At 41.2% G+C, this 14,717-nt stretch overlaps 1 long non-coding RNA gene across 3 annotated transcripts; it reads right to left on the bottom strand.

The window, feature by feature from the left end:
* Positions 1-850: 850 nt before the first annotated feature.
* LOC111098298 lies at positions 851-14,410 on the bottom strand. Of its 3 annotated transcripts, none has more exons than XR_005354780.1 (3): positions 14,349-14,410; positions 11,910-12,005; positions 851-3,584 (listed from the first exon to the last, which is right to left on the bottom strand). It is a non-coding gene; the product is annotated as an uncharacterized LOC111098298 (long non-coding RNA). The 3 variants fall into 3 exon arrangements; XR_005354781.1 differs by having other exon boundaries at positions 851-3,581; XR_005354782.1 differs by lacking the exon at positions 11,910-12,005 and having other exon boundaries at positions 851-3,581; positions 14,349-14,366.
* Positions 14,411-14,717: the final 307 nt, after the last annotated feature.

Below are 14,717 nucleotides of genomic sequence, written 5' to 3'. Positions count from 1 at the left end.
AGGGGTAAGGACAGGCAAAGATTTCCTTAATGGAACACAAATAGCAATAATCATAGAAGATTAATATATTAATTCAATTTAATTCATAAATAAGCTTAAGTTATATTAATTAAGTTAATGAAACTTCGACTCATCAAAAGACACCATTAAGAAAGTGAAAAAGGGGCACCTGTGTGGCTCAGTTGGTTAAGGGTCCAACTCTTGGTTTCGGCTGTGGTCATAATCCTGTGATTGTAGGATCCAGCCCCCCATCAGACCCTGTGCTCAATATGGGGTCTGCTTCAAGATTCTCTATTTCTCTCAAATAAATACATAAATAAATAAATAAAATCTTTTTTTAAAAAAAGTGAAAAAGTAAGTGACAGACCAGCAGGAGATGTTTGCAAAACACATATTGACAAAGGACTCCTATAAATTAATAAGAAAATTTCTGGATTAATTTTAGGGAAGGGGGGGGACAGAAGACTTGTGCTGACCTTCACAAAAGAGAATCTCCTAATGACCAATAAGCAGAGGAAAAGGAATTCATCATCATTAATCATCAAGGAAATGCAAATTAAAGCCACATAAATTTCCAGTAAATGCTGGAAAACTGGCAGCATTTACTAACGCTAAACATACATGGGGCACCTGGGTGGCTCAGTCCATTAAATTCCTGACTCTTGATCTCAGCTCATATCTCAATCTCAGGGTCATGAGTTCAAGCCCTGCATTGGGCTCCCCATGGGTGTGGAGTCTACTTTTTTAAAAAGAAGTAAACATACAGATTTATCCTATGAACTAACAATTTTATTTCTGGGTATATGCCTGATACAACTGAGTGCTTATGTCCACTGAAAGACACACAGAAGAATGTTCATAGAAGCTTTATTTGTAATGACCAAAAACTAGAAGCAACCCCAATTCCATCAACAATAGAATGGGTGACCATATTTTGTCGCATCCATATAATGAAATACTATTGTACCAAATGGAATACTATAATAATGAAAAAAAAAGACAAACTATTGCTTCACACAAGCACCTGGATGAATATCACAAATGTAATGCTGACAAAACTACCCAGCCACAAACGGTTACATCTGTATGATTCTATTCACATGAAATTCATAAAGAGGCAAAACTGACCCATGGTTATTTTTGATGAGGGGATTGATAACAACTGGGACAGAGGACAAGCAATCTCTTGGGGAACCGAAATAATCTATATCTTTATCTGCGTGGTGGCTAAGCAGAAATACACACATGTAAAAATATACTGTGCTCACATAAGATTTATGTGTTTTACATAAGTTATATCAACATAAAACTAAAGTATCTGTTTCTGAACATAATTATTCAATTCTACTGATACATATGCCTATTTCTGGGCCAAAGTTGCATTCTTGATCACTATAACTTTGTAGTAGGTTTGATGTCTACAAAACAAGTCCAACTCTTTTCCTTTCAAAAATTTCTTACACATATATGCTTCCAGGTGAATTTTGGATCAATTTTTCAAATTCCTCAGAAAACTCTACTGGAATTTTTATTGGAGTTATGCCACATTTGTAGTTTATTCGGAGAGCATTTATATCTCTATAATATTGACTCTTTTCATCCAATTAACATGGTTCATTTATTCAGGAATTTCAGTCAAGTTTTAAGTTTTTCGTCATGTAGGACGAATATTTTTTGTTATATTATCATGTATATTATATCTATTAAGTAATTGTGGTTTCTGTTGGTATTATGAAAGAAATGTTTATCCTATTACATTATGTAATCTTTGCTACATTCAAAGACTTCAAAAAAAGTATATCTGGCCATTTTGTTGGATCTCTTCATTCATTTTCATTAAACAAAGTACTACAGTTTTTCAGTTGACTCTTTGAACTTCTAGGCATAGGTAATGTATTAAACCTTTTCTCCCCTTGTATAAGAGTCTGACTTTTGGTTAATTTTCTCACTATGTTTTCCTGGAAACAGATAAAAATGGTATGTCTCAACAATGTTACTAGGCAGCATTGCTTATGATAAAAATGACCCCTGGTTTGGAACTTTTATCTGGACAGAGAGTCACTACAGGCTTGGATTCCTTTTCTAACCTGTGAATCTCTTGTGGGGACCATAGAAGTCATGATTTTGCAGTTGTTTCCAGAGATATTGTTTGCCAGGGGGCATGAAATCAGGGCAACTTGCGTACCTGCCCTATGTAGCCCTTATCTTCTTGCACCTGAGCCATCTGCTGAGTGAACTGCTCCAAAGATTCCCATTGTTGGGAATATCTGACACTGACTTGCTGGCATGTGTGGTTCCTGTCCTATGACTTCTGAATAGGCCAGTGTCACTATAGTGACTAGGTCTTATGAGTGTGAATATTAGGTTGAATCTAAGAAGACCTTCCCATGGCATCGCAGAGTGATGGCAGCAGTAGGGTAAACCTTCAAAGCCTTGAGCTCAACCAATAGACTAATTGGGGAAGGAAATGCGAAAAAGGCACTGAATATCTGGGTGGAAGAGTACTTTTACCCATTCTCTGCTGTAGAAAACTTTGAGGCATCTGACAGGGGATCCCCTGTGGGACAGATGCAGGTTGGAGTAAAACCAAATTCATCCTGAGAGGAGAAACTGCTCATTGTCCATGAAAGGGATCTGGCCAGAAACCCAGCTGGGCTACATAGATTCATGTCTAACTGGGTAAGGTGTTGGAGGGGGGCCGCGCAGACAGGAGAATGAACTCAAAGACCGCATTCTTGTGAGGGGGCTGCCACCTGATAAATGAGGTGGAACCGCCAAGTTCACTCCAACTCCATTCAAACTTTAATCTACATGGAGGAATGTTTGAGATCGCCCATGCGAGCAAAGGGCAAGGGTAGACACGTGGCTGTGTGGTGGCCAGCAGGTACAAGCAGGGCTCCAGTGACCACAGGATTTGGGGCCACCAATAAAAAATTAAAGAAAGCTTTCTATGTGCAGAAAAGGGTAACTAACCCCAGGCCAACTCCAGAATCCGACAATAGCTATGGGAGGAGTGCTTACAGGAGTTTAGTACAGCATTGGAGCCTGATCAATGTCTTCTGCTGCCATCTAGTGAAAATTGAATGCAACCATTTTCTAAAGTGCCAGACACCAGATTTTTAAAGCAATAATTGGTTATTATAAAGGCCTGAGCTGTACCTTCCGACTAGATAAGAACCCTTGATTTACACAGCATATAGGGGATAAAGGATTACTTTTCTATAAAGTTTAAATTTCATGGTAGTATGTTCAGTTTGTTAAAAATTATCATGTAATATCGTTTGATGTAAAATTCCTAGAATTCGCAGAATAAAAAGGGTTTTGTAGGCACTATGAAGACAGATGGCCAAAGACCATTCCAGTTGCACAGGGTATGGAGGGGACATCCTTACCCCATTAGGTAATATAAACTCAGGTAATTGAAAGACATGCTATCTTGTCCTTTTCTTTGATAAAGTTTTCAACACAGGTGCCTGGGCGGCTCATTTGGTTAAGTATCCAACACTTGATCTCAGCTCAGGTCTTGATCTCAGGGTTGCAAGTTCAAGTTCCCATGTCGGGCTCCACACTGGGCATGAAGGCTACTAAAAAAAAAAAAAAAGGTGTTCAACAAGTCATGGGGGGTAGACTCCTGGCAAAGGTTTAATGCTTCTGCATGAGAATCTAATCCTAAATTTATTTTCCTGAGAGTATATGTCAACTATGTTGCTAGGCAACATTGCTAACAGTATAAATGATCATTGGTAAATTGCACTGGACTGATAGATAAATACCTAATGAGAAAACCACCGTTTTGGGTTTCCTTAGTGTGGAACTCTTGTAACTGGGCACATCCCTTGCAGAGACTGTGGAAGCTGTGCCTCTAGAGTTGTGAGATTGCCTCCTGGGAGGCATGGGCACTTAGAGCAGCTCTCGTAAAGGCTGGATGTGGATCTTGCCTCCTTGCACTTACTGAGTGAAATGTGACAAGCACACTCCCTGCAAAGAGCTCCTGGAGCTGCCCTGCTGATTGCTATGGTTCTTGCCCTCTATCCTTCTCAACAGGCTGAGCTTGAACAAGCCTGGTCACCTTGTGAGCTTGAACAAGCCTAAGAACACCCCTGAAGGGCCTTGCCTAGGTAAGTATATCAGTAGCCAAAATGACTTTTTTTCTTCTCCTTTCCACAACTACACTCATTTCCTTTTCATTTGTAATTTGTTATAATTTGTTGAATTATAGTGAATGGTGGGGGGAAGGGGTTCAGTGAGTGAAGATGAAAGAGGGAATACCTTTTCCCCTCATTTGATCTTTTTCACCTTTTACTATGAAATAATTTTGAACTTAGAGAAAAGTTGCAAAAAGAATATAAGGAACTCCTAGAAGGGCCACCTGCCTGGCTGGCCCAGTCGAAAGAGTATGCAACTCTTGATCTCTGAGTCATGAGTTTGAGGTCCACATTGGGTGTAAAGATTACTTAAATAAGTAAAACTCAAAAAAAAAAAAAAAAACTCCTAGAAAGACTTCAGAGAGATTCATTTTGTTACCATTTTGCCTTATTTGATGTATTTTGTTTTTACTTTCTCTCTACATTTATTATAATTGTTGTTGTTTGAGAATAAGCTAGACCCATCAGATCCCTTTACTTTTGAATATTTTATTGTGCATTTCCTAAAAAAAAAACATCTACTTGCACAATCACAGCATAATTCTCAAAGTGGGAATTAACATTAATATAAAGCTATCACCTAATTGACATACTTATGAAAATTTCACCAATCATCCCAATATTATGCTTTATAGCATATTTTTTCCTGGTCCCAGATCCAATCTTTTAGTTGTCACATTGCTTTGGGTTGTCTTGTCTCATTATTCCTCTTTAATTGGGGATAGCTCCTTAGCCCTTTTGTGTTTCATGGCACAGGAAGTTCTAAGAGTACAGGGCTTGTTTTGGCAAAATGTCTGTCAGTTTGGATTTGTCTGATGTTTCCTCATGGTCAGATTCAGGTTTTGGGCCCAACTTTAGGGAACTCTACTCTGGCCCTCCTTGACCTGCATCTCCCAAGTTGAGAGCGAAGAAGGCAAGCCCATAGGAGCCTGCCCACTCCTCCCTTCTAGACCAAATATCAGCAAACCTTTTCTTTAAAGGAACAGAGAATAAGTATTCTGGGATTTGCAGGCCAAGATCTCTGCTATAACCACTCAACTGTGCCATTGTGGCAAGAAAGTAGCCATAGATAATATGCAAATAAATGAGAGTGGATGGGATTCAAATAACATTTTACTTACGGATGTTATAGGCAGAGAGGAGCACCTGGGTGGCTAAGTAGGTTAAGCATCCAACTCTTGGTTTCAGCTGGGGTCACAATCTCAGGGTCATGAGATGGAGCCCTGCCACAGACTCCTTGCTTAGCAGGGAATCTGCTTGAGATTCTCTCCTTCTCCCTGTGTCCCTCTCCCTGCTTTCAAGTGCTCTCTTGCTCTCTCTCTCTCCTTTCTCTAAACTAAATAAATGAATCTTTAAAAATAGAAAAGAAAAAACAAGCAGAGATGATGTCTGGGTGGCTCAGTTGGTTAAGTGACCAACTGTTGATTTCAGCTCAGGTCTTAATCTCAGGGTCATGAGCTCAAGCTCCACACCGGACTCCATGCCCAACTTTAAAAAACAACAACAAAAGAGCCAGCAGAGAGCCTAGATTTGGCCCAGGAGCATAGTTTACTGACCCCTATTCTAACCCATACCCTGGCCACCCAGAGCTCCAGAATGCCAGGCCCAAACAGCCTCATGCTCATTACCAGGGCTGGCCTGTGTGGATCTCTCTTCCCCAACTCTGCTGTCCTAAGGCAAGGTGTATTAGGCATGTGCTTCCCTAGGCTTGAGTGAGACCACAGTGTGGGAAAGAGCTGACAGCGGGAGAAGAAGAGGGACTAGACCACAGTCGGGGCTGACGTCCCCACGTCTCCATGTTCCAGTGTGGGAGTCCAAGGAGTCAGAGAAGTCTACATTTAAACTCAGTCTTCCAGCTTGGTTTGAAGGTATAATTCATCCAGAGAAAAAGAACATATTTTATTTAACCATTTATGGCTTGAATTGTAACTTTTAAACATTTAGATACATGTATGTGGTCTCCATTTATATTTTGCCCTTGCCCCATAATGCAAGGGGAAGCCTGTGCAAAAGCACGAATACGTCTCAGAACAACCTCAGCCAGGCCAGACGAGCCCCCACGGGTACTCATGTGCAAAGGGATTCTACAGGCTGACTCCAATCTCCACATTGCTCCTGGGAGAGTCTGCAGTGATCTGTGGCAAAGCTGCCCAGCCTCCCTCAGCTTCAGCCACTTGGCTTGGCAACAGGCCCCAGGCTCAGTGCTCATATTCTCAAAGACAGAATAGGGATGACCCCAAACTGGGGTTCCTCATTGTTCCTATCATGTACTTCTGGAATGTCTTTTCTTTCCAGTTTATCTAACTAATTTCTTTGAACCTCTTGATATTTAATATTATGTCTTGGGGCAGATGTAAAACCTCTGAAGATTTCTTTGAATCCTACTCTCATTCATTTAACATACCACCACCACCACAGTGACTACCACCATCTCTGTCATCATCACTGTTGCCACCACCACTGCCACCACCACCACCACCAACATGACCACCATGACCACCACCAGGACAACCATGACCACTACACCACTATAACCACTACTGCCACCACCATGACCACCATGAGTACCACCACCTTGACTACCACCACCTCTGCCATCACCACACTGCCACCACTGCCTCTGCTCAGCACACAGCCTTTGAAGCACATTTCCGTCACCCAAAACACTCCAAAGCCAGAAGATGCTGTAGGGAGTTGCCATCTTACCAACACTAGTGCATACTCATGTCTAAGACACTTTGGAATTCCAGCTAACTACGTAAACACCAATATGGTGCCCGGATCTTGTAAGTGGTGAAGTGTATCTGGAAAGATGACCAATTCTTTAAAATGTTATTCTATGAAGTACCTCTAACTTTTAATATTTTTTTAGAGATAACTGTTGAGTATTGGTCTAAATATCATCATTTTCAATAAAGTAATACTTTCAGCAAGGCATCCAATAACATCTAAATTTAAGAATTACTGCTATGTAATTTACATAATTACTAGAATATAGTAACATATAATTTACTGTTCTTTTCATTATTTTGCTCAATTTTTTTTACCTTTGTTCTAAAATTGTTTTCTATAAACTCTGAAAGTTGTTCTATCGTAATTTGTTTCATTTTATGATGCTTTGAATCTCCAGGAGAAAGCCATTTTTATGAAAGTGTTTTTGCAATACTATATGGATGAGTTACTCTATCATTTTTATTTGCCAATAGTTATGCCTATACTTATCGTAATTTACTTACTTATATCTTCAATAACTCAGGTCACTGTCAGAACACATAATTAGTCAAGATATGAGGTAGAGCAAAAACAGGAGTTTTGCACACAAGGATACAGAGCTGAATCAGTCATTACTTTCTCTTCTAGCTGGGTAGACAGAACTGAGGTTTGGAATGAGATTTGGATTGAGAAGCCATGAATGCTGGTCTTTGCTTAGCCATTAATCCTCTGAGGTCAAAACCACCAACTTCCCTGGCCCTTAGTTTTCTCCCCACTGGAAAACTGGAGCATGATAATACTGGTTCTCTGCTCTGTAATGCAGGTCATAGGAAGATGAAATGATAAAAGGCTTTATTACTAGTACATTCATGTGCCAGTTGTTATCATTTCATGACATGTAAAGGCTGTGCATGGGACCATGATCCCTAACGCTGTAGTGGCATTCCTTTCCTTTGACAGATGTCATCTGAACAGATAGCAGTGCACTGGAGGGATCCTCTCTCTCTTTGCTGGAATTGCACCTTGGAAATAAGTGTCTTCTTAAATTTTGTTTGTTATATGCCTGCCTTGCTTCACCCTAGCCATGGCCCTGGCACCCTGGGAGAGATGCTTACAAAGCTTGCAGATACAGAATAAGCCATTGGAATTGTTTCCTGGCCTATCATGCTCTGGTTATTGAAGCTCCATCACAGAGGGGTTGGCCTTCTGCATTCCTCCTGCATCCCTCTGCATTGAGCTAGCATGGGCCTAGAAGTCATTAGATTTTAACTTGTGGCTGCCCACTGACTAAATCTCCCCCCTCTGCAAACTTCATATGTATGCATACATGTCAGAAAAAAAATCATAAGAGCAGCTGTGAAGCTGTATTGTAGATTCTCCTTTGTTCTTTGGTGGTTTTTGTTGTTTTGTTTTGTTTTGTTTTGTTTTGTTTTGTTTTGTTTTGTTTGAGAGAGAGAGAGCGCTTGAGCAGGCAGGAGTGGGGGGGGCAGAGGTAGTGGGAGAGAGAGAATCTTAAGCAGACTCCATGCCCAGCATGGAGCCCATTGTGGGGCTTGATTTCAAAATCTTGAGATCATGACCTGAGCTGAAATCCAGAGTTGGAGGCTTAACCAACTGAACCACCCAGGTGCCCCTGTAGACTCTCTTTTGAATCTTGGACCTGGGGTTGATGTATCTCACCAAATTTGGGGAATTTGGGGCACTGGTATTCTGAATATATTTTCTACCCCATTCTTTTTTTCCTCTCCTTTAGCAACTCCAAAAGCACATATATAGTAGACCATTTGATATTGTCCCAAAGGTCGCCGAGACTCTATTCATTTTCTTTGATTACTTTCTCCCTATACTTCATTTGAATAATTTCTATTGACATGTCTTCAAGTTGACTCTATGGTATTCAGCAGTTCCAGTAGGCTGTTAGACCATCTCAGGGATATTTTGATTTCTGATAACTCTCAACCTGGGCTTACTTGCAAGTCATGACCCTTTTGGTTTTCAATAAAAAGATGTAGGACTTTATTGAGCCCCTCCTACCTGTCAGGAACTGAACTTCAAACTAGTACAGCCGTTTCTCCCTAAAATTGTAGCCAAAACTTTCAGCTGAGTTCCCTGTGGTCTTGCCATGAGCATTTTCTCTTTAGGGGTCAGCCAGAAACTTGAGGAAATTTATATGCACATTTTTTAGTTTCTCCCTATAGCTCTCTCCTTTCTGGGAAGTATCCCCTCAATTCCCAGCTGTTTTGGCAGCCCTGAAATCTACACTTAGTCTTTTGAGCTAATAGGGCCACCACTTTATATTTTAACTCTACTGAGCTATGTGCCATGTGTTCCTGAGGACTGGAAGTGCCCTCAGAGGAAAAGCCTAGTAAATTAGAGCTAACCCGGTTTCCATCCCTTCTTTTGTGACTCCTGCTCCCTTCAATTCCTGCCTGCCTAAAGGTTGTTTACTAGTGCCTTCAAGCAATAGCATTAAAAAATGTTCTTTTGGGCAGCTCAGGTGGCTCAGTGGTTTAGCGCCGCCTTTGGCCCAGGGCGTGATCCTGGAGACTCAGGATCCAGTCCCACATCCGGCTCCCTGCATGGAGCCTGCTTCTCCCTGTGCCTCTGCCTCTCTCTGTGTCTCTCATGAATAAATAAACAAAATCTTTTTAAAAAAATGTTTGTTTTTTTTTGTCCAGGGCTAGTAGTAGTTATTAACAGGTAAGTAGGTCCAATACAAGATACTGTCATTTCTAGAATTAAAACCCCACCTTCCATAGCATTTTATTTATTTTTTAAAGTCTTTTTAAGACTTTATTTATTTATTCATGAGAGACACAGAGAGAGAGGCAGAGACTTAGGTAGAGGGAGAAGCAGGCTCCCCATGGGGAGCCTGATGCGGGCGGGACTCAATCCCAGACCTCAGGATCACAATCTGAGCTGAAGGCAGATGCTTAACCACTGAGCCACTCAGGAGCCTCAGAGATTTATTTATTTGAGAGAAAGAGAACCTGAGTGAGGAGAGGGGCAGAAAGAAAGGGAGAGAGAATCCTCAAGCAGACTCCCTACTGAGTAGAGAGCCTGACACAGGCTGGATCCCAGGACCCTAAAATCCTGCCCTGAGCTGAAACCAAGAGCCAGATGACTTAACGGACTGAGCCACCCAAGAGGCCCTCCATAGCATTTTAAAGGAGCCTCTTTTCCTCTGACACCTTATTGTAAATAAAATCCTATGCAGGGACAATAGAAATCTTAACTATTTCCTTTCTTTAAAAAAAGTTTTTTATTGTGGTAAGATATACATAACATAAAATTGACCAATTTTACCACTTTTAAGTGTGCAATTTAGTGGCATTAAGTATATTCACACTGTTTTACAACCATCACCACCACCTCCAGAAATTTTTCATCTTCCCAAACCAAAAACTTTGTACCCATTAAACAATTATTCCCCACTTCCCCCTGCCGCCAGCCACTAGTAACAACCATGCTACTTCCTGTCTCTATGAATTTGATTACTCTAGGTACCCCCCATACAAGCAGGATCATAACATTATTTGTCCTTTTGTTGAAATGTTCCCTTTTAAAAATGAGTGAACTCTTGACTAAAGATGACTGGTTGTTTGTTTTTTTTAAGATGGCTGTTTAATCCCACATTATTATCTCCATGCCTTTCCAATACCCTACTAAAATAATAGCAAAGGAGGTAAAAAGTACAAATCCACAGCAAGAAATAGGAATTTCAATAGAAATTAAGAAATAAGAAATTTCAGCAGACTTATTGAAGATATAAAATAGAGGATAGACACAAAGAACAAATATCGTATGATTCCCCTTATATGGAGTACCTGGAGTAGGCAAATCATAGACACAGAAGATAGAATGGTGGTTGCCAGGCGCTGGGGGGAGGGAGACAGGTAGCTATTGTTTAATAGGTAAAGAGTTTCAGTTTGAGTAGATGGAAAAGTTCTGGAGGTGGATGGTGGTGACAGTTGCACAACACTGTGAATGTAGTTAATGCTACTGAACCGTATACTTAAAAATGATGAAAACGTAAAAATTTATTTATGTCTATTTTATCCTACATAACATAAAAATAGAGAATGGAGGTAGCTGGTAAAGCCAAGTACAGGAGGCCAAAGACTGGAATGCACATGGGAGGTGGGGCACCTGGGTGACTCAGTTGGTTAAGCATTTGCCTTTGGCTCAGGTCATCATCTCAGGGGTTCTGGGATTGAGCCCTGCATAGGGCTCTCCGCTCACCAGGGAATCTGCTTCTCCCTCTCCTTCTGCCCCACCTACTACTCATGCTCAAGCGCTTTCTCTCTAATAAATAAATAAAATCTTAAAAAAAAAAAAAAAAGGAAATGCACATGGGTAGAGGGAAATAGCAGCCAAGTGGGGAGCAAATCATTCCTTGGACTTCCAAGTGGCTTGTGTCATATAAATATCCAATACAGGGATACCTAGGTGGCTCAGCAGTTAAGCGTCTGCCTTTGGCTTAGGGCATGATCCTGGAGTCCCGGGATCGAGTTCCACATCCAGCTCCCTGCATAGAGCCTGCTTCTCCCTCTGCCTATGTCTCTGCCCCCCCCCTCGTGTGTGTGTGTGTGTGTGTGTGTGTGTGTCTCTAATGAATAAATAAATAAAATCTTAAAAAAAAAATAAATAAATACCCAATACAACAAAGGGCAGGAGCAAGACAAGGGGCTGAACCTTACCCCTGTCCACCACTCTGAACAAATAGCCATATGATGGCTTGACACGTACCCCACCCTCAGAAAAATGGCAGAGATTCTTCTCTAAAAAAGAATCAAACATCTCTGAACTTCCACAGTCTTGCTTTTAGAGGTTCACCAGTTAAATGTCTAAGAGAGTGCCTTCCCACCAGATGATTCTAAGTGAAGTCCTTCAATCTGTGAGTCCACTGCAAGCACAGAGGCCCCATCACAGAGATGATTAATGATCTGGTTCTCAAGTGTGCTCCAGTGGTCACCAGAGTTTGATGAAGGCCTCCAAAATGAAGACTCACTCTAAGATAAGCAAACCAAGAGGCAAGGGGCATTCTCATACCATGGAACTGTCAGTAGAGCAAAGGCTGTTCAGAGTCAGAACAGGCACCACGCAGACATAAGAGGCACATCCTTGCATATAGCCTGAACCTCAGTCCTGCATAAAGGAATTAAAGGCAACTCAGAAATGGCAGGGAACTTTAAAATGTCCTTAAGTACTACCCCAGTGAGATAAACCTTCATTTAACATAGCTAGAAATTAAGATAATGTCTAAAATGGATGAATCAAGAACTGGTGATGTAAGCATATTATTTAGAGAAACCACCAAGAGAAACAGCTGAATGAGTTAAAAGTAGTTGCCTCCAAAGGACCTCGGCAGGGGAGAGGTAGGCTGGGAATAATTGCTGTGCAATATAAGCTCTTCTGCATGATTTGATGGTTTAACCTTGTGTATGTATTAGCAGCACTTTGATTTTTTTTTTAATTTTTTAAAGAAAATGACTGGAAGGTTTCTTTTTTTTTTTTTCTTATGTAGCATTGTTTCATTCTGGAATTTTCCAATTAAGCTTTTGGCTAAACACATACATATGATAATGATAATTATTCAGGAATCGGGAGGTTTGTAAAAACATTGTGTGCCATTAGAGTAATCAAGCTCAGCTCTAACACATCTTGGCTTTTCAGGATAATTAGACCACACTGGAGGCCCAGATGGGGTGAATGAGAAAGCCATGGGTGTCTGCCATATAGTAACAAGAAAACATCACCCAGAACTACTCAACTGGCAATTGAAATTTGCATGTTAACTTAGAACACAACAAGAAATGAATAAAAATGCCTGGATTTGAGGCACAACATTTCACTTTAAAAACCAAACATAGAACATAGGTGTGATCACAAAGCTCCTACACAACTCCTTTTAAGCTCTCACGTATTAAAATAGAATCTGTAAAACTAGAAGTGGTCCCTTCCATATCTCCTAGTTTTTAAAAATGTCACCTTCTACTGTAAGCATCTTTCTTGAAAATTCACAAAATACCAAAAAATCATTTGTCTACTAATTCACCCGACAGAGATGTTTTGCATGTCTGCTCAAGGCCCTGTGTGTTGGTACTAAGAACGCAGTGGCGAAAAGGCACAGAAAGTCCCTGCTCTCAGCACACATTTTCCACACTTACGAACTAGTGTAGAAAATGGATATGTAAATAGCCAATTCAACGTGATTAGGTCAATGTTAGCACAGGTTGGATAGGAAGGCTGGTTGGAAAAAAAAAAAAAAAGGGAAGGCTGGATGGGAACGTGTAGACGGAGCAACTATCTCAGCTGCTCCCAGGACAGTAGTGAGAAGCCCTCTGACTGGAGGGATATCTAGATGAGGAGCTGCAGTGAGAAGGCTCCAGAGGGAGAATCCCAGAGAAGCCTAATGTGGCTTCCAGATCAGAGGACAAAGGCTGGAGGGTAGAGACAATGAAAGAGGACTTTAACTGCCTCCAATTTTTACCTTTTTCATTGGGTTCTTCTTTCCAGCCTGTCTCTAGGTTCAGGTGGAAGACTCTAAGGGCAAAGCAACCAGTGATGGAAACCAAAACTACCCTCTCAAGCCCTGGGCCTGCAGACCCTGCCCATGATTGACTTGAAGGTAGTGATCCATTTGACCTTCACTGCCTGCCTGCTCGCCACCCCCCCCCCCACCTTTGTCTCACATTTTCCTAATAAACCTGGAAATATTTTCTGTACTTTAGAGATAATCTTTGAGACCCTAGTCTGCTGTCTTCCCAGGGTTGGCCTCAGTGAAGGAAATTCCTTTGTTTCCCCACCAGCCATCTCGTGCTTTTTTATTTCATCAGTGGCGGATGGCCAAACCTGGTCCATTTGAGACACCACCGTCCCAACTTGCATGTCAGGTGCTTGTGCACTGCCCCGACCAATTGGCTACAAGAATGGGACACAGTAACGGAGTAAGAGGTAAGACAGGAGAATAAAGCAGGAGACAGTTCACACAGGGTTTTGTAAACAATAGACCCTAGGTTATTTTAAGGTCATAGAGCCATGAGGAGCCATTGAAGGTTTTTGGGGTAGGGTTTGAGGGCCAGGTCTGGCATCATAAGATTTGCATTTTAGAAAGATTTTCCTTCGATAAATTCATTATAGACTAGTTTCTATTATTTAGCTTACTTTCCAATCACATGCACACACTTCTTACGCATTTTCTGTTGTTTGTTGTTAAGATCATTGGACAGGTATTTGAATAATGGTAAGATTAATAATATAGCTAGGGGTGTCTGGGTGGCTCATGTGATTAAGCATCTGGTTCTTGATCTTGGCTCAGGTTATGATCTCAGGGCGCTGTGAGATCAAGCCCCACCTTGGGCTCCTCACTGAGCACAGAGTTTGCTTGAGATTCTCTCCCTCTCTCCCCCACCCCTCAAAATAAAATCATTTCTTTAAAAAAAATATTAATATGGGGTGCCTGGGTAGCTTAGTCGGTTAAACACCTACCTTCAACTCAGGTCATGATGCCAGGGTCCTGGGATCGAGTCTCACATCGGCTCCCTGCTCAGTGGAAAGTCTGCTTCTCCCTCTCCCTCTGCCTGCAGCTTCTCCTGCTTGTGCTCTGTCAAATAAATAAAATATTTTTAAATTCATATAACTAATTATAGAGTGCTATTAAGTTTACAAAGCACTTTACCATAGGCACTCTCGTGGCAGGTACTTAAGAGGCAAAGGGTAGACAGAGATTTCCTAGTATCACATTCTTCCACCCTGTGTCCACGGAAGATACTGATAACCAATCATGGAACAAAGTCCTGTTGGTTTCAGACACATCCTCAGAATTGTCAACACAAATCTGGCAAGTAGTGCCATTTC

This window comes from Canis lupus, chromosome 1 (genome assembly GCF_011100685.1).
Source record: "Canis lupus familiaris isolate Mischka breed German Shepherd chromosome 1, alternate assembly UU_Cfam_GSD_1.0, whole genome shotgun sequence".
Classification (NCBI taxonomy): domain Eukaryota; kingdom Metazoa; phylum Chordata; class Mammalia; order Carnivora; family Canidae; genus Canis; species Canis lupus.
The sequence above is the reverse complement of the archived record's forward strand: the minus strand, read 5'-3'. Positions and strand labels throughout refer to the sequence as shown.